Source organism: Balaenoptera borealis (genome assembly GCF_965194805.1).
Source record: "Balaenoptera borealis genome assembly, chromosome: 6".
NCBI classification, from domain to species: Eukaryota; Metazoa; Chordata; class Mammalia; order Artiodactyla; family Balaenopteridae; genus Balaenoptera; species Balaenoptera borealis.
Genome location: NC_138863.1, coordinates 118,428,473 through 118,449,640, shown reverse-complemented (window position 1 = coordinate 118,449,640; position 21,168 = coordinate 118,428,473). Strand labels below are relative to the sequence as shown.

Here is a 21,168-nt window from a genome sequence, read left to right as displayed (position 1 = left end):
GGAGGGAGCGAGTGTAGGTACGGTAGCTGCCCGGGAATTTCCTGAAACACTTTGAGAAATTATTGATGAAGGCGCGTACTTACCTGAGCAGGTTTTTAATGTGGATGAGACAGGACTGTACTGGAAAAGGATGCCAGACCAAAGTTACATCAGTAAGGAGGAAAAGTTGATGCCAGGCTATAAAGCAGCAAAGGATAGGCCAACTCTGTTGTTTGGTAGCAATGCTTTGGCCATATGAAGCTGAAGCCTCTCTTAGTTCATCATTCAGAGAACCCAAGAGCCCTTAAAAATATAGCCAAGGGTTCTCTTCCTGTTGTGTGGAAGAGTAACCCCAAAGCCTGGGTTACACAGACCATTTTCCAGGTTTTTCCACCACTTTATCCTGGAGGTAGAGAAATATTGCTTGGAGAAGGACGTCCCATTCAACAGTCTTTTGCTGTTCGACAATGTTCGGGGCCACCTCCCATTCATGGATGACTTGCATCCCAACGTCAAAGTAGTGCATCTGCTATCGAATACTACGTTGCTCATCCAACTTATGGACCAGGGGGTTATAGCGACTTTCAAGAAATATTATTTATGTCATACTTTTTGTCAGGCAGTAAAGGCAAGTGACAAAACAGGAACAACCTTGCAGCAATTTTGGAAGGAGTATTGTTGCTCATCCAGAAGGCCATAAAAAACCTTGACTTTGCTTGGTGTGAGGTTATGGCCATCACCATGAATAGGGTTTGGAAGAACCTTTGCCTGCAGTTTATTCGTGATTTTGGTGGATTTGAGAAGGTGGATGAGGAGTCCAAAGAGGTCTTCAGCAGCTTTAGTGACACTTAGCCCGAAGCTGGAGCTAGATTTGCAAGAGGATGACTTCATTGAACTCCTTGCTGTGCAACATGAGGAGCTTACTAATGAAGACCTGATGGAATTGGAGGCCCAGAGAGAGGACGAAGAGAGACAAGAGGAAGAAGAAGTAACTGAAGAACCAAAGAGATTCACGACACAGGAAATGGCAAGGGGATTTTCTTTATCTGAGGAGGCCCTGTTAGTTTTTGAGATACAGTACCCAAACATAGAATGGTACCTGAAGGTTGCAACAGCTGTTCAGAATGCAATCCAGTGCTACCGTGTCATCTGTGACGAGAAAAAAAAAGCTACCACGCAGACATCACTGGATCGTTTTTTCAAGAGCGTAGATAGAAGTGAATCTAGCAAGGAACCAGAACCTGTGCCATCCATGTCAGGCGTGAGTGACATTGCGGCTTGCCCCCTGTCTCCTATTGCTGACGATCCTTCAGCTCTACCATCTCCCACCTCCTCTCCCTCCTCCAGTCAGTAACTCTTCTTGCATGTTCACTCGATGCCAGACCCTGGATGCCAGCTGTTGTACTGTACAACTGTACTTTTCTTGATTTTCCATGGTGAGTTGGTTCTCCTTTTGTTGTTGTTGTTGTTACTTGGAAGTGCTTTCTTCTTAGGCAAACAATCACGTATTGGCAATAGGGAGGTTACTCTACCTATTTTTCTAGTCACCATCCCTTATCTAGCTCCTTACCACAATGCCGGCACAGGGGGAGGCAAACTGCCCCAGCAGTTTCCATGGACAAGGAACTCCCTAAGAAGTTCCCATAGGCATTGGTGGTCCTTCTGTGATGCACGCGTATCTTCCAGTTGACCCCTAGGTGGCAGCCTCTGAGTATCTTCCTGTCAGGCGCGTGCCCCATTCATTGTCCCATGCAGTAAACCGCTCCAGAACATCTACAACATCAATCTCATCTACGTTTTGTGGACCCTTTAGTCCCTGCATTGGTTTATCTTCCATCAGTTTTCTTAGATAAGGCATTGCAATGGAGCTAAAAGTGCTAGAAAAGTATACATGGTTAGTTATTTTCCCTTGTGTTCTACATTTTTTTCCTCTTCCTTCTCCTCACTGTGATACCCAAGGAACAAGCACAAGAAAGAGGAGGGAAGAAGAATGTAACAGACAAAGGCCTCATTCCTCCTCTTCAAATCTTTGGAGAGGAACACCTAGACTGCTCTAGAGGGAGGTGAGAGATTTGAATTGAATAAGAGGTTGACATATTCAAGAGCTAGATTTTTAAATAACTAAAGATGAGAAGTTATAGAATCAAACTGAAATATTTTTAAGGGACCTCACAACACAACAGATACAGGGATCTGACAGGACAGGGTAAGAGTTTAAAAAGTCAAACTCAAAAAAAAAAATTTTTTTTAAAAATTTAAAAAAAAGTCAAACTCTGCAATGTTTGCACCCCAATGAGCCTGGAGAGTACAAGCTTAACTTCATAATTCTTAAGGAACAATGCATTAAATTTAATAGATGTTATGGACTGAATGCTTGTGTCACCCCCCAATTCTTATGTTGAAGCTCTACCACCTCAATGTGATGGTTTTAGGAGGTGGCGCCTTTGGGAGGCCATTGGGAATAGATGAGGTCACGAGTGCCCTCATAAGAGTCACTGGAGAGCTTTCTTTGCTTTTTGCTCTCTGCCATGTGAGGCTACAATGAGACATCCTCTATCTGCAACAAGAAGAGGGTCCTCACAATGCTGGCAACCTGACTTAGACTTTCAGCCCCTAGAACTGTAAAAAATAAATTTCCATTGTTTATAAGCCACCTAATCTATGGAATTTTGTTATAGCAACCTGATCTAAGACAACAGGAAACATACACATGAACTCTAATAATCAAGGCAATAGTTCTGTTGACTGTTCTGGACTCCCATTAGTGCCTTTTCTGACTCTAGTACACAGCCATGCATGGAGCTGTCTGCTGTGTCAGCACTCAGCACCAGAGGAATCATGTTCAATCATTCATTCAGCAAAATTGATTGAGTGCCCACTGTGTGCTGGCAGCGTGCAAAGCACTAGGAACACAATGGTGAGCAAAATGCAGACACAGTCGCTGTTCCCTTGGTGCCCTGAGTATGAAGGTGTCAGACATTAAGCAAATATTTACATGTGGCTGTATCATTATAAAGGAAAAGCAGGGTTCTATGAGTGCACACGGCGTGTATAAATACTAAAGCCAAGGGCTGTATTACCTGCCTCTTGTGGGGGCAGTGCTGCCACCTAGGAGGCTCTTTGGAAATCTGTGGGAGCATTTTTGTTTGTACCCCAAAATAGTAGGAGGCGTTTAGCGGGAGAGGAACAGAGTGTTTGCCTACAGCTCACAGGACAGTCTTCTATACAAGGTATTGTCTCACTTCACACATGACTTTCATATGTACTTATGTGTTTAATTATCTGAGCTTGGCACTGAACTCCATTTCACATAGAAATACAAAGTATTTTTGCATGATTTTAACATTGTAGAATTTTCCAACAATGTAACTTTAATGTAAATTGCGGTAAGATTATGCTTTATTTTGTTTGCAACTTGAATGAGAGAAGTGACCCTTTGTAGTCTGGACTCAGCCACAGACAGGCATGGGTGCAGCCTGACTGACTGCCTAGCTTAGAGCCCCTAGGAATAGTGCAGCGCTTCTCAGCTCTGACTGTCCTTAAGAGTGACCTGGGGAGCTTTTATAAAGTACTCACGTCCAGACCTCACTCCAAACCAATTAAATCAGAATCTCTGGGAGTAGGCTGGCTTCCTCATTATAAAAGATTTCTCAGTTGATTATAATATTTGGCTAAGTGTTGAACACCTTGTGCAGGTTCTTTGGTGAATTCTGTTTCTACCAATAGGACCATCTATCTCTCTGGTAGATTTAGAGGACTGGTTTATTGGATCAACCTCACCTGGCCAGGTAGAGCATTCCAGACTTTATAGGCCATTGATTAGCTCCTTTTTTTGGGTTGTAGTTCCTGGTGAAAATCAGTTATATACTCCTTTCTATCCTGTTAAATCCACCACTCTTAACAACATATTGACACTTGAAAGATTTAAGCCGACAGTAATTCATTTGCCAGTGCTGAGAATAAGTAGATTCCATGCAGATTTATGCGTTTGTATTGCACAACACTTAAGCACAGTGTTGTACAATATGCTTTTTGTTAAAATTATCTAAAGAGGGAGACAGGGAGGGTTATTTGTGTCAAGGTACTAAATGTTCTTTTATTTAAGTTGTAGCAAATTGAGAGGAATGAAAAAACATTTTTCTTGTGGTAGGCTACATGTAGAGAGATTGAATCAACTCTGGCTGAGATAGACAAACTATACACACAAAAATGCTAAGCGTCATGTAGAGGAGATACTAGTTTGTAGAACCTGGTCTTGGGCCCTGGCTGCTTTGGTTTATTTGATTCAGGGTCATTTGTATCTGATGCCGGAGGTCTATAAATCACCACCAGGGGGCCCTGAAAGCGTTTCTATCTGATTTCTAGGACCGTAGTCTCTTTCAATGAGCAGAGCTGATAAAATATCCCTGGTGCAAATTGGAGGGGTGCCTTGGACCCTATTTAAAGTTTGGCTTTCTCCCATGGATATTTTTGCCCAGAATGTAGCAGCAGCTGCTGAAATAGCTTTGATGTACTCTGCGTTTTATCAAGTTTTTACTGTAATGTTGAATAATCTTTTATACCTTGGCTTCTATTTGATGAGCTAAGGTTTTGTGTAAATTTGATATTCGCTGTGGTAAGAAAAAAGGTTTATTTCTTTTTAAATTAGAAGCAAAAAAGAAAACAGCTAACTTTTTTGTCCGTCTTTTTACTGAGCTAAAATAACTGGGGGTTTGCAAAGTCTGTTCTGAGTGTATGGTGAGTTTTCTTAACACCCCATCCTTTGCATCAGATCTATGCTGAATTTTCCTTTAGATCTATTTCAAGAACCTTGAATTATTTTCAAATGAATACTTAATTATGTTACCTGAAAGATAACTGTTAATTGCTCAAAAGGGATATGATTTGTAGCCTTAAACTAATTTTATTAATCTGGGCAATCCATTTAAATTTTTAGAGAAATATTTCTCACATTCAGATAGTTATCAGCAGACTTTGCATCATTTCAAAATATTGCATTTTTATTTAAATAATCTCCTTTGGGGAGGAGGGATTCATACCACTAAAAATGAGATACAGGAAGTAAGGCTTTATTATTATGAAGAAATGAAAGATTATCTGTTTAGTCTGCTTATGTTTTGAACTGACTTTTGCAGGTTTAGCATTACGTATCTGAAGTATGAGTATTCTCAAGTATTAGAAAGAATTTTATAGTTTTAATGAAACCTACATTGAATTCAAAATTAAAGTTGTACCAAATACAACTATTTAATAATACATGAATATATTCTAGTAATAAATATATAAATAATAATGAATAATTTATAAATATAAATGAATAAATATAGAACTAATCCAGAAAGTTCTCTGGCCCTGTATTCAATGATAAACAGATAACCACTTGCCAAGAATCAGAAGGAGAGATTCAAGTATCACAAATCTGGTGAGTAGAGATGTCCTTTAAGACATTATTCACATTTTAGATTTTATACATATGTGAAATCAGATACTACATTCAGTTCTATTAAAACTGTTGTTTCCTCAAACTCCACAGTTTCTATATAGACAAAATGTTTTTGTGATATGAAATAAAGTTGAAGGTGAATTTGCAGGATGCTTAAGGCCCATAGAGAAACATATATTCAGGGTTAAGTTATTGAACTGAATTTGTTTCTGTAATTGGTCATTGGATGTAACTGAATCTGTGTGCCTTTATGGTGTGCTTGCTCTTTGTCAACTTGTATGTTTTAGATTTTCACCTTATAAATCCATTTGATGCGTTCTTTTACCCAGTGCTCTCATAATACCAAGAAATTATGTCAGTTTGCTAAGACAGCTGCCGTTAGTAGGGCTCCAAAATGCCAGGGGTGAGCATATCATCCTAGAATGAATTTAACAGTTTATTTCTGGCAACAACTTCTTTCATTCAGTGAACTCCAAGACTGTTGGGTTAAATGAAGGGCACAGATTTTGTGTTTATGTACGTGTGTGGTGCGGAGAATAATTTCTTCCCCAGTTCTTATAGATAAGTATTTTATATAAGTAAATTTAAATGTACAGGAGTCAATCCAAATATTTGCATTTGAAAGTTACTAGTAGATATGGTTCTTAGAGATTCTAGAAACATTCCTCAATTGAGAAAATGGAATTACTATCTACAATGCTAATTCAGTCTCATTGAATTGATGGTAGAGAATTTCCTTACTTAACTAAAGGTCACTTATCTTCTTTTTTTATTGAGGCATGGTTGATGTACAATATTATATAAGTTTCAGGTTTACAGCATCGTGATTCACAATTTTTAAAGATTATATTCCATTTATAGTTCTTATAAAATATTGGCTATATTCCCTGTTTTGTACAATATATCCTTGTAGCTTATTTATTTTATACCTAGTAGTTTGTACCTCATAATCCCCTACCGCATATTACCCCTGTCCTCTTCCCTCTCCCCACTGGTAACCACTAGTTTGTTCTCTATATCTGTGAGTCTGTTTCTTTTTTGTTATATTCACTAGTTTGTTTTACTTTTTAGATTCCACATATAAGTAATATCTGTTTTTTTTTTTTTTTAATATGTTTTTTAAAATATTTATTTATTTTATTTATTTATTTTCTTTTCTTTTTTTTTTTTTTTTGGCTGCGTTGGGTCTTAGTTGCGGCATGCGGGGTCTTCATTGAGGCGTACGGGATCTTTCATTGAGGCGTGGGCTCCTCGTTGTGGCGCTCGGGCTTCTCTCTAGTTGTGGTGCGAGGGCTCCAGGATGTGTGGGCTCTGTAGTTGTGGTGCATGGGGTCCAGAGTGCATGGGCTCTGTAGTTTGTGGCACGCAGGCTTTCTAGTTGAGGCGCACGAGCTCAGTAGTTGTGGTGCATAGGCTTAGTTGCCCCACGGCATGTGGGATCTTAGTTCCCCGACCAGGGATCGAACCCGCGTCCCCTGCATTGGAAGGCGGATTCTTTACCACTGGACCACCAGGGAAGTCCCATAAGTCATATCATGCAGCAGCAGTCCCCAACCTTTTTGGCACCAGGGACTGGTTTCATGGAAGACAGTTTTTCCATGGACGGGGGTGGCGGGATGGTTCAGGTGGTAATGCGAGTGATGGGGAGCAGCAAATGAAGTTTCGCTCGTTTGCCCACTGCTCACCTCCTGCTGTGTGGCCCAGTTCCTACCAGGCCGCGGACCACTACCAGTGGTTGTGGACCCCTGTCATACAGTATTTGTCTTTCTGTGTCTCACTTATTTCATTTAGCATAATACCCTCCAAGTCTATCCACGTTGTTGCAAATGGCAAAATTTTATTCTTTTTTATGGCTAAGTAATATTCCATTGTATTTTATATATATATATATATATATATATATATATACACACACACACACACACACACACACACACAGAATATATATATATACACAGAATATATATATATATATATATATATATATATATATATATATATAAGAAGATGTGGTATATATTGGGTTGGCCAAAAAGTTCATTCAGGTTTTCCATTACAGAAAAACCCGAATGAACTTTTTGGCCAACCCAATGTATATGTGTATATATATATTCGTCTGTTGATGGGCACTTAGGTTCCTTCCATATTTTGGCAATTATAAATAATGCTGATATGAACATTAGGGTGCATGTATCTTTTTGAATTAGTGCTTCTTTTTTTTTTTTTTTTCAGATAAATACCCAGGAGTGGAATTGCTGGGTCATATGGTAGTTCTATTTTTAGTTTTTTGAGGAACCTCCATTCTGTTTTCCATAGTGGCTGCACCAATTTACATTCCCACCAACAGTGTATGAGGGTTCCTTTTTCTCCACATCCTCACCAAAAACTTGTTATTTGTGGTCTTTTTGATGATAGCCATTCTGACAGGTGTGAGGTGATAACGCATCTTGGTTCTAATTTACATTTTTCTGATGATTTCATGTACCTGTTGGCCGTCTGTATCTCTTCCTTGGAAAAATGTGTATTCAGGTCTTCTGCCCATTTTTTTAATTGGGTTATTTGTTTTTTTGATGTTGAATTATATGAGCTGTTTATATATTTTGGATATTAACCCCTTATTGGTCATATCATTTGTGAATATTTTCTCCTATTCATTAAGTTGTCTCTTTGTTTTCTCGATGGTTTCCTTTTGCTGTGAAAAAGCTTTTAAGTTTAATTAGGTCTCATTTATTTATTTTTGCTTTTATTTCCTTGCTTTTATTTCCTTTGCTTTAGGAGACAGATCTAAAAAAATACTGCTACAGTTTATGTCAAAGAGTGTTTTGCCTATGTTTTCTTCTAGGGGTTTTATGGTTTCCAGTCTTACATTTCCATTTTTTTTTTAAATTATTTAATTATTTATTTATTTATTTTTGGCTGTGTTGGGTCTTCGTTTCTGTGCGAGGGCTTTCTCCTGTTGTGGCAAGGGGGGGCCACTCTTCATCGCGGTGCGCGGGCGCTATTGTGGCCTCCTTGTTGCGGAGCACAGGCTCCAGACACTCAGGCTTAGTAGTGGTGGCTCACGGGCCCAGCCGCTCCACGGCATGTGGGATCTTCCCAGACCAGGGCTCGAACCCATGTGCACTGCATTGGCAGGCAGATTCTCAACCACTGCGCCACCAGGGAAGCCCACGTTTCCATTTTTAATCCATTTTGAGTTTATTTTTGTATATGGTGTTAGAGAATGCTATGATTTCATTAAAGGTTACTTATCTTCAAGTATATATTTGGCAATCTGGAAATTAGAAAAACAGATGTGTGACTGTCAAAATAGATCGCTCAAGGTCCAAAATGTAAAGCCCATGTCTTTTATTCAGGAAAGAGCCTCTCAAGTCCTACTAATCTCTGGACTCTTGATCTACCCACACTCCTATGAAGAATGGTGACTTTGATTTCTCATCTGCAGAAACCACAAACGTTGGGGGTGGGTGGGCGGAGGAGAACAGATACAGAGAGCCATGCTGATAGGCAGCAAGAAGCGATTGCTGACATTGAGAAGGACACTATAAAACACATTCAAACTTAAAAAAATGACAGAAATTTTGGACTGTAATTTAGGATTATTGAGCATAGGAGTAGCCTTCTATCTTTCAGCAGCCTTTGAGAGTGTTACTATGTGGCACCGGAAGTTTCTAATGATGATTCCTGGAATCTTAGTTTTCTGTGTTGTCCCAGAAATACCAAGTGGGTGGGATTCTGCCACACCCCTATTTCTCACTTCAACTCTTCTTTTTATCTATTTCATATGTTAGAATTGTATAATGAGGCTTCTCGCTTAAAATGTATAGTATTTGAAAGCCAACAGTTTATAGTTTGGTTCCATGGTGAGGCTGAATCATTAAGAAAAGATTAAATTATGCTCAACCTTCTTTGTGTAAAAGGCAGAGAAAGATATAAAATATTTCAGAAATATTTGCATTAAAATGGTGAAAATAAAAGTTTTGGCATGGTAAGCTCTAAGTAAATATTTGTTGAATGGATGAATTACTAAATGCAAAAGAGACAAACTCAATGTATCATAAAAGTTGCCTTCCCTCACATCACTGAATAAATAAGGCAGGACTGAATGTGGCTCCTTTATTGAATTTTGTTGTGTTTATGGATACCTGGGTTCAGTCTTCTAAGAACAGCTCAAATAGAGAGGTGACAACATTTGGCAAGGCACTTGTCGGAAGTGCCTTCAGGTATCATCCTGGAATCTTTAAAAAGTCTTTAAGAAATAAATAAATCATCGTGGGGCTTCCCAGGTGGTACAGTGGTTAAGAATCCGCCTGCCAATGCAGGGGACACGGGTTCGAGCCCTGGTCTGGGAAGATCCCACATGCCACAGAGCAACTAAGCCCGTGTGCCACAACTACTGAGTCCGCGCGCCTAGAGCCCATGTTCCGCAACAAGAGAAGCCACCGCAATGAGAAGCCCGTGCACCACAATGAAGAGTAGCCCCTGCTTGCTGCAACTAGAGAAAGCCCATGCGCAGCAACGAACACCCAACGCAGCCAAAAAAAAAAAAAAAAAAAAAAATCTTCGAAGTATTTGGAGTTGAAGCTGATGAGCCATTCTCTTGCAGATGTGGAAACTGAGACTGACATCAGCTCTGGAGGAAGTGCAATTTATTTTATTTATGTAATTAATAAAGTTAAAGAGAAAGGTACTTACTTTCTTAAAGGTAATTGATTCATTTGTTATTTTGTGCATTGAGTATCTAGTGCCAAGAATGAGGCAGAGCTAAACATGAAATATATATATATATATGAATATATGTATTTTACAATTTTAACTATATATATATACACGCACATATATATAAAACTAAAATTGTAAAGTACAACATGTATGTATGTAAGCACCACATATACATACATGTATGTGTATATATCCTTGGTTTTATCTCTTGACTGCACAGCCTAAAAATTTTAGCATCTGGCACTTTATAAGGAGAGTTTGCCAACTCCTGTTCTATGGTCTCACCAACCAACACTTGGATGTTGCCAGTCTTTAATTTCAGCTATTCTGATGGGTCTGTAATCGTATTACACTGTAATTTTAACCTTTATTTCTCTAATTTCTAAATTTACTGGGTACCTGGCGATTTGGATGTTATCTTCTAATGAATGTCTATTCAGGTCTCTTGCCCATTTTTCTTTTGGGTTGTCTGCCTTTTTCTTACTGATAGATAGTTCTTTATATGTTCTGGATGTAAGACTTTGTCAGTTTTGTGTTGCAAGTTTCTTCTTCCACTGCCTAGTTTGCCTTTTAACTTTCTTTGCGGTCTCGTTTGATGAACAGAAGGTCTGCATTTTTATTTACCCATCTTTTTCTTTATAGTTATGTTTTGTTTAGGAAGCCGTTTCTTACCTTGATCATGCAAATAATCCCCTAATTTAGCATCTAAAACAGTGACTCTCACACTTTCCTGTGCATCAGAGTCACCTGAAAGCCTTGACTGAACCCATCTGGCCGAGACCCACTGCCACACTTTCTGGCTGAGCACATCTTGGGCGAGGCTGGAGAGTTTGCATTTCTATCAAGTTCCCGGGTGGTGCTGATACTGCTGGTCTGGGGTCTTTATACCTATGATCCACCAGAAGTTATGAAGGGTCAGTTTTCATTTCTTTCCTATGGAAATCCAAGTACCATTTGTTGACAAGATAGTCCGCTCTCCACTATTCTGTAAACCAAGTGTCAAAAAGTACATGTATTTGTTTCTGGGCTCTCCAGTCTACAGTGGTCTCTTTGCCTGGCCTGGGCCAGTACCACTGTCTTGTTACTACTGTAGCACTATCTTGAGTCTTGATATACGGTAAACTGCCCATCCTTCCTTTCCCTTCAATATACATTTATGACCAGCTTGTCAATTTACTGTCTCTCTCTCTCTCTCGGAGTTTTCATTAGAAGTGAATTAAATCTATGAATTGGTTTGGAAGAATTGATACATTTACAATATTGAATCTCCTAATTCAGGCTTCTCAACCTTTTTTTCCCTAATATTCCTCCAAGAAGTCTTTTTTAGACTTTTTCCCTCTAATTACCCCCCTACCTCCATGAAATGTTAATGCCACAGAGATACCGTATATCTGTGCCTTACACACAGATAAGGACAGTAAGATTTTTCATCCCTCCAGAACCAATTTTTATTCCTTCTGGGGGAGATTTCAGTCCTGTTGTGAATATGTATCCCAATTCATAGTATAGCTTTCCATTTATTTAGATATACTTTGACTTCTCTTAATAATGTTTCTAATTTTCTGTGTAGCAGTCAAACACACTTATTTTTAGGTTGATTCCTAGGTATTTTGGAATGTAGGGTTCATGCCCTCCTGGGTTGGCTGTGCAGCTCCCAGGCAGGCTCAGGTGAACAGGTGTGGTCACTGCTGTGCAGGGCCTCCTGGCTCCCCACCTCATTAAATCTTGATTTGAGGCACCATTTTTCAAGACCTATGGTTGAAAGTCCTAGTGGAATTCCAAACTCATTTGTCATTTGCACTATAAAAGAAAATAATATATATGGTTGTAAGTGCAGAACAGACATTTGGAAAGGAGGGCCACATCTTGGAAAGCATTCATAATTAAGGTGTAAACAACAGTGATTATTTGTTTCATGGTTTATATGAACAGTGTGAAAATGTATCAGTAGATGGCACCGTTTCTTAATAGATAAAGAAAGCCCTAAACTGGTGGAATAGGTTTGAGGAAAATATTTTTCTGTTAAATCGGAATTAAGAATAAGATAAATAAAACTAAAGAAAGTTCTGCAGAATCCCCTGTGATCTACTTCTCTGGTGAGCTTAATTAAAGTCAATGAAGACGCTTAAAGCTCTTTCACCCCCTCATTTGCGGTGGGCTGTTGCTCTAACTGTGTCTTTTCCCAGGCCAGGAGAAGTAAGTGACAGCATATTGTGCAGTTGGTGTGGCCAGAATAAGATCACCCAGGCGGAAGCGCCGCGTGCCTTGCTGTGTGTGGCCCTGTGATCTGCACAGAAGGCAATGCTGGTTTTCGTTTTCAGAACGATCTGTGTGGAAGACAGCATGAAACACGAAAGGAATAAAACCCAAGCCTCCCATCACTGTGTTTTCTGTGCAGCAGAGTGGAAGATCTGGTCGCAAACCCTGCCTCTGCCACGTACTAGCTATTTGACCTTAGCAAACCATTTAATCGCTCTGACCTCAGTTTCATTACCTGAAAAACGGGGGTAATACCTACACGACACAGGGTGTTGTGAGGAGTAAATGAGGCAACATCTGTAGAGCACTTAGCCTGGCACCAGAGGGTGACAGTGTGCTATTGGGATTAGTCCGTGCTCTTTGGAGCTTTGAAAGTGGCACAGAAAGTAGACCTCGTGGGATGTCAGTGATAACTGTCGTGTGCCCAGGTGACAAACATCATCGAACCTGGCTACTTGCATCGCTCTCAGGTTTGAGCTCTGCAACCCAGGCGAATGGACTTAAGCAGTAGAACCCAAACCTGTTTGCTTCCTGGTTCCCCTGAGGAGCTTCCAGAAAGCAGCAATGCCTCGGCCCTAGAGATTCTGATTTAACTGGTCCAGGGCGGGTCAGGTCTGAGGATTCTTCAGTGGGCAGCTGCGTTGAGATGCCGGTTTACAGTGAGCCATCTTTACATGGTGTCACCTACAGAGGGTCTCAGGCTTGGGGTGTGGCCGCAGGTTCGTATGTGAGTATCCAGGAAGTGTCGGAGCCATTCCTCTCCTCCCGGGCGCTGTGCGGTCCGCTCAGGTAGCTGGCTCACAGGCATCTTTGACAGCTGGTTCTGACTGGGCAGAGGGGCAGTTAAGATATAAGGGGCATGTTTCCCCCTCAGATGTGCTCCCTGAAATCGAGAAATAAAGCTCCGTGAGCGAATCAGAGAGAACATAATGAGGGATTGTATTTTTTCTCACCTTTTTCTTATCTTTGTGCTTCTGTGCATATATATGTCTGTGTGCATACCTTCCTGCTTTCTTTCTGTCATGTGTGTTTGTTCTGTTTCTTTCTATCTGCCTCTCTCTGTGTGTCTCTGCTCTGTACCTGTATGCATCTGTTTGTCTCTCTCTTGATTCCTCTGTTGGGGCAGGGCCTGATTTATGCGCCCCACGGTTACCAAGTATATTGGTCAGGGTTCTGCAGAGAAACAGAACCATTAGAAGATGATGTATGATTATATACATATAGTTATATATGTATGTCATATAATGACATATATAAAGAGATTTATTATGAGGGATTGGCACACACGATGATGGAAGCTGACAGGTCCCAAGATCTGCAGAGGCAAGCCTGAGACCCAGGAGTGCCGATGGTGTGAGTTTCACTTTCAGTCCAAGTCCAAAGTCAGGAGAAGACTAATGTCCCAGTTTGAAGATAGTCAGGGAGAGAGATATTCTACCTTACTCAACCTTTCTGTTCTACTCAAGCCTTCAACAGATTAGATGGGACCCACTCACACTGGGGAGGGCAATCTGCTTTAGTCAGTCTACTGATTCAAATGTTAATCTCACCCAGAAACAGATACACCTAGAAAAATGTTTGACCAAATATCTGGACACCCCGTGGCCTGGTCAAGTTGACACATAAAATTAACTGTCATACCATAGAAGTCCGTATGTCCACCATCCTAGAATTTCTGGGTCAGAAAAGTCTTAAACCAGACGACTAAGGGTCAAATCAGGCATGTCTTGTTGGTCTCCCACCCTCATGCCTATGTTACATCCAATGATAATACACCCAGGAAGCTTCACTCTGTATGTTACCTACGTGACCACTTTTTCTAGGTCATGACGAGGTATGAGGTCACTGAACATGAGACCCCTTTTCTATCTATTCTAATAGAGTATAACAGAACTAGGTTAAACATGGTTTATTTACATCACTGAGAAAATCTAAACACATTTCCTACTTGCACTGGCGATATTACTCAACTGAAAGAATTCAGCAGTTTGACTATGCAACTGCCTGAACTCACTTCTTGATTAACATCTCTGGAAAAAAAAGAGTTTCAGTTATTCGCACCCTGTTTGCCAGGGTGAACCCCAGGGCGTTTTAGTTGTCCGTCAGGAAAGAAGGTTTTCCCCAAACTCACTGTCTCCCATCCTGACATCTTTTTTTAGGTTATCTCATGCTCCTTCCTCACTGGAATTTTGCCTGACATCCCCAAACATCTAAATGCTTTATCATCCAGAACATATACGCCCGGGCTGCTCCAGATGTAAACTGTCTTGTGGAAATACCTCAGAGTTTGAAAATGTCAATACAGGTTTGTCAGTATATAAATTTTGTGACGTTTAAAACAGAACTTTTAAAAAAAGGTTTTAAAGCAAACTGTTCTATCCAATGGGAATAAAAGAAAAGGCAGGTCCATAACTATATAATAGAAATATAATACCCTGAGCTAAAGACTATGTAATTATGCCAGTGTTTTATATTCTTTTCTGAAAATCTTTGGGACAAATTATTACAATTTTCTTGTTTTATGTGGAACATTAAAATATTTCCAGCAGTGCTGTGTTTTGGAAAGTGTAGGGAAAAAAGCAGTTTCAAATATTAAAAATTGAAAACAATAAATGATAATTTCTGTGCTCTTGCCAGAGGCTAGAGGCAGAGGTGAGGCTCTGGCACAGAGAAGGCTGAAAGAGATGCAAGTGTAAGAACTGATGGTGGAGGAAGCAGAGAGGGCGAGGCGTGGACCGCAGGAACCTCTCGAGGCTTCTTCCCTCAGGATCCTCTTGGCAATACTGGTCAGCGCTTAAACTATCCCAGAAAGCAGCCGTGTGCCTCTAATCTCTAGGAGCAACTTCAGAATCATTCCGGGCCATTTCCAGTCAATCTGGCAGTATATCCAGGTCTGTGATGGGAACTGGGATAAACCGGGGCCATTAATTCTGCTGGAGTTCTTAAAGCCTCCCAATCAATTTAGGGGCAGATTCTTTTTGCCCTGCAAAGGAATCCAGCTTTTAAAATAAAAGTTGAACCAAGAGGCAAGGATGATCCAGTAACATTCTGTGTTTTCGGGCTGGCTGAGCACAAGTCAGGAATTTGGTTAGTGGCACCAAGGAAACAGATGAGAAGGAAAACCAAAGACTGTGTCACGGAGAAATGACTGATTTGCTCTGAGGAAACCTGTGTAGGAGGCCTCTAGGGATAACCTGCTTTTTGAAGCTATTGAGTGTCAAAAATAAGTGGAGCCTGGTCCGTGGTTGAGATCACTTCCAAGTGCTTCTAACTTCTGTGAAGCAGCGTCTCACAGTCGTGGCATCTCTGGCTTGGCTTCAACAGGGGCACACACAGCACCTCCTGCACTTTTCTCTGCCAGTTTCAAAACCAGAGTATATAGGTGCAAATACTTATTTCTGAGAACTGGAGGAAGCCTAGTGATTTGGGTGGTAAGAGATCCACAGAGTTATCTTGCCACACGGCAACTGCTGACTGGCGTCTTTCTCTTCATTGAACCATAAACTCCTTGCAAGCAGGGTAGCAAAGACTCTCTCCTTGACCTGACTTTAGTCAGGGTCCTCTGAGCCCTCTTCTTGACTAGATCCTGATTTGGATGCTGTCCTTAGCCCACTTAGTCCAATTTAAGCAAAAATCCTGCTGGGTCAGTTTATCAAAAAATCCCCTACCCTTGATATCTAATCAAATCCCTCACCCTCAATATCTTATCACCCTTGTCTGCCTTCAGCAAGAATACTGTTGAGTTGGTCTAGCAAGAATTCTCCTTATCTCTACTGTTTCCTCTTAGTAATTTTTCATCCACTGAAAAATTATCAATATCTTATCACCCTTGTCTGCCTTCAGCAAGAATACTGTTGAGTTGGTCTAGCAAGAATTCTCCTTATTCCTACTATTTCCTCCTAGTAATTTTTCATCTACCTTAGTAATTTTTCATCCACTGACCTTCACCCTGCTTTTGGCTGTAAACCCCCCCTTGTCCTTGTTGTATTCAGGGTTGAGCCTGACCTCTCTCCCTTATTGCACCCTCCCCCCCACCCCAAATTGTGGTAGTCCCTTGAATAAAGTCTTCCTTACTGTCTTAACAGGTGTCAGAATACTTTTTTTTCTGCAGCTCGACTTTGCATCTCTAGGATCAAACACAGGACCTGGATCATAATGGGTGCTCAATAATTTTTGAAGGGACAAAGGAATGAATGAAAGAAATAGGTAGCTTGGTTTAGCATTGCAAGCAGGGGCTTTGAAGACCACAGACCTGTGTTCAAATTCGTGTTCTGATATTTCCCAGCTATGAGGTCATGGGTAAACTATTGAACTTTCTTATGTTCAGCTTCCTCAGCTGTAAGAATGAAGAAAATAGAACCTATTTTATAGAGTTGTTCTGAGGAGCAAATGTGATAATGTGAAATGTTGGGTACTTGGTTTTTGATCAATAATGATTGTCATTGTTATTGTTATTAGTAACAGCTATGGCAAAATGACCACCCAGCCTGGGGCATGTAGAGAAGGTGTAATTCTCCATTTTTTCCAAGGATTTCCCATTCTGTTATAGATGAAATTGTGTCCAATTGTATCGCCCAATTCATCTGTTGAAGTCTTCACTTACAATGTGACTATATTTGGAGATAGGGCCTTTAAGGAAGTAATTAAGGTTAAATGAGGTCATAAGGATTGGGGGCTGATCTGATAGGAATGATGTCCTTATAAGAAGAGAAAGAGACATCAGAGCTCTCTCTCCCCCAGCATGCACAGAGGAAAGACCATATGTAGATATAGCGAGAAGGTAGCTATCTACAAGCCAAGAAGAGAGGTCTCACCAGAAACCTTCACACCTTGATCTTGGACTACCAGCTTCCAGAACTGTGAGAAAACAAATTTCTGTTGTTTAAGCCAGCCAAGTCTGGTATTTTCTTATGGCAACCGGAGCCAACTAGTGAATATTCTAAGGCCCACTGCTGACACTTAGCTCCTCACTATGTAAACAACCCCCTTTACCCCCTCACGTTGTCATTTCTCCATCCATCATTGCATTCTTTACTTACTCAATCTGATTTTTATCAATTCCATCTAAGCCTTTGTACCCTTTTCCAGAATTTGGCTCTTCAAAGACTATTATTATCTTCTCATCAAACTATCTTTCAAATGAAAATTGATATCCAAAATTTTGAGTTCATAATTTTATGTGACCGAAGTGCTAATTAATTTTGTAAACAAGACTTGAGATGATTGGACAAAATTACAGAGAATTAATGCAGATTGGGAAGGCTTCATGGAGGAGCTATATCGTGTGTTAAGAAGGGAGAGGAATTTCATTATTTTGGCCAAAGAGAAGGTGGAAGCCTGCATTTTTTGAGGCACTGAGCCCATTAATGCTTGTGATTCAACTTTTCAAAGGGCAATTCCCTTTCCATGACACCATCTGGGGGAGCAGTTGTTCCAGTTATTTATTGCCTAACAAACCACCACAAATTTAATGGCTTAAAATACTGATTATTTATTTTGCCCATGAATCTGAAGTCTGGCCAGGGCTTGGCAGGGACAGCACGTCTCTGTGATGAGATCTGGGGCAGGTCTACTGCGGGCTGGAGGAGCCACTTCCAAAGTGGCTCATTCACATGACTGGAAGCCTAGTTGCTCAGCTAGACTCTGGGGCAGCTGCTTGGGCTTCCTCACAGAATGGTAGCTGGATTCCAAGGATGAGGTCTTAAGAGACAGGAAGGAAGTAGAAGCTGCCAGTTGGTAAGGACTGGTCTTGGAAACTGGCATGGTGTCACTTTTGCCTTAATGTATTGGTCAAGTTGTCATGGAGCCCAGATTCTAGAGGAGGGACCCTAGACCTCTCCTCCTAATGGGACACCTGTCAAAGGATTTTGGGTCCATGTTTTAAATATGGCACAGCAGATTGTATATATCAGGGGTTCTCAAATCCTGGCTGTATTTTAGAAACACTTTGAAGTTAAAAATAAAATACCAGTGCTTGTGACCACCTCCAGAGATTTTGGTTTAATTGGGCTAAGGGAGGCCTGGGAATCTATATTAAGCAAAATTCGAGGTGATTCTGACATGCAACTTTGGTCTGTGGGCCAAAGTTCCTGTGTGCAAGGATTGGCAAAAATGAGCCTTGAGTCAAAGGGTGAGAATGAGACTCCTCTGGCCATCCGGAGCCTGATGCAAGATGACACAGCTCAAGAAGTTTGCCCAAGAGTTATCCCAACACCACTGCCTACAAGATAAATTGCTTCCAAATGAGTGGGGAAAATCTTTCAATTAAAAGGACCTGCCATCGGGCTTCCCTGGTGGCGCAGTGGTTGAGAGTCTGCCTGCCAATGCGGGGGACACGGGTTCGAGCCCTGGTCTGGGAGGATCCCACATGCCGCGGAGCAACTGGGCCCGTGAGCCGCAATTACTGAGCCTGCGCGTCTGGAGCCTGTGCTCCGCAACAAGAGAGGCCACGATAGTGAGAGGCCCGCGCACCGCGATGAAGAGTGGCCCCCACTTGCCACAACTAGAGAAAGCCCTCGCACAGAAACGAAGACCCAACACAGCCATAAATAAAAAAAAAAAAAAAAAAAAAAGGACCTGCCATCATCATACATGTTTTTTCTCATTTCACATTTTACCTGAAGATTGTAAATATTACTGAAAAAATCAACAATGCTGCCATATTGCCATGATCTAATTTGTCTTTTCTGATTGTGTGAAGCATGGGTAGGCATCTGGCATCACATTTCCAGACCACAGAGAACGAACGATGTTAAACATTTATAGTGTACTTAATCATCTGTCAGAAATGTACAAAAGCATAATGTCTCATTAATAATTATTAAATCATTGAGTCACACAGAAGGAGATGTTCCCCTCTTTCCTTACATAATGACCAGTAACCACTAAAACATAGGCCATTTGTGAGGCATGACCAGCATATCTGATAGTGGAAATCTGCTTGAGGAAATTAATAAAAAATCTTATTAAGAGATAGACTTTCAGAAAGGAAGAAAACATGCGTATGGATGCTGTAATATTCAGCCAGGGCAAATAGATGCTCCCTCCCTGTTTAGAGTCAGTTTAAAATTCAGTCAGGTAATTGCTAGGAGTGAAGAAATGTGACAGGAAATGATCTTATTTGCTTTCTGAGGTTAGATAACTCATTTCAAAATGCCCAGCTTTGGGCTTTTATTCATAAGTATATGCATCATTTTATGAATAAAAGAGATACATATTTTGATTTGGAATGAGGCTGGGCTGGAAGGTGTAATTTTTCAGGACTTGGTTTTTATTTCTGATGCTGTTCATGAGGATTTTTTATTTTATAGGAACTTTTAATATCAGGCAATGTCATTTTAGCAACATATAATGCAAGAATTGAATTACATCTGTTGTAGATTCCACCCCCCATCTCCCAATATTCAGCCCAGAGAATTTAAAGATTTAGCCTTTAAAAAATTTGCAAGCTATATTTTTCTTTACAGCAGCTGATATGATCAACTCTTCTTTTTAAAAAAAAAAAAATTATTTATTTATTTATTTATTTTTGGCTGTGTTGGGTCTTCGTTTCTGTGTGAGGGCTTTCTCTAGTTGCGGCAAGCGGGGGCCACTCTTCATCGCGGTGCGCGGGCCTCTCACTGTCGCGGCCTCTCTTGTTGCGGAGCACAGGCTCCAGACGCGCGGGCTCAGTAGTTGTGGCTCACGGGCCCAGCCGCTCCGCGGCATGTGAGATCCTCCCAGACCAGGGCTCGAACCTGTCTCCCCTGCATTGGCAGGCGGATTCTCAACCACTGCGCCACCAGGGAAGCCCTGATCAAGTCTTCTTATTTTTTCATTTTCAACCTTAAACTTTCTTCATTCTGAGTAAAAGTGAAGCTTTCTAATCTATACATGTGACAATTGCATGATCTGGTCAACCAAGGTGGTGGTTCAGGGTTGTGTGGAATTGTTATGGGTATCACATGCTGTCTGTTTTGGCCTGATGTGGCATTCTGTGCTACCAATATTCCTTCAGTCAAACTTTTGGAGTCTTTCACACATTGCTCTTTACCATGCTAAAGCCAGGCTTTGGCAAAAAGTCTCAAACACACAATATTTGCTTTTGCTGCCCATCTTTCCAGTTCTGGGCCAGTAATCGGTAACCACATTCCTTCCCGCCCTTAGTTATCCCTCTGCACAGTTGTTAGACACAGCCTTCTCGTAGACCTTTGAACCATTGTGGATTGAAGCACTTGTTAGTTGCCACTTACCAGCAAATCGTCAGAATGTCTTGTGTGTGTTACCACATCTCCCAGAGGTTTTGGGAAGGAGGACCACGTTTAAAATGCCTCTTAAAATTTGGTAAGATTTACTTTCATGTTAATTTGCCTGAACAAATGAATAAAAATCTTCCCCTCCATTGTCCATAAATGATTTAAAGCATTTATAAGGATACATTTAATTTTTTAAAACACCATAAATAGGATTAGGTGAGAAACAAGAAAGAAATGTACTGGTGGAGATATGAAAAGGGGCCAGGAATGAAGGCAAAACAAAAATGCAGACTATACAATCTGTTACTCTTGAAACAGATGGGCCTCAAATTGTTCTGTAAGTATTCTAGAGACTAAATGAAAAGGAACATTTGCTTGGTTGTACTATTCAGAGTACATGAGAATAAAAACAAACCCATCCCTAAGGAGAGGCACAGTTCATTCTGATATTATGGCAAGAATAACATTCCTTCTGGGATTCTCTCTAATGAGCACACTGTATAGTGCAGCAGTGTCCTCAACCTCCTCCGT

The 21,168-nt window shown here is 40.7% G+C and overlaps 1 long non-coding RNA gene across 6 annotated transcripts in view; it reads left to right on the top strand.

Moving 5' to 3' along the window:
- The window catches only part of LOC309631468, a 102,757-nt gene that overhangs the window by 7,164 nt on the left and 74,425 nt on the right, over positions 1 to 21,168 (top strand). For 5 of the 6 annotated variants that reach the window (XR_014246268.1, XR_014246270.1, XR_014246271.1 and 2 more), the window contains exons 4-5: positions 1,939 to 2,042; positions 5,352 to 5,401. This is a non-coding gene — a long non-coding RNA (uncharacterized lncRNA). Of the gene's footprint in view, positions 1 to 1,938; positions 2,043 to 5,351; positions 5,402 to 14,562; positions 14,709 to 21,168 lie in introns of all 6 variants that reach the window. The other variant, XR_014246269.1, reaches the window with a different exon arrangement.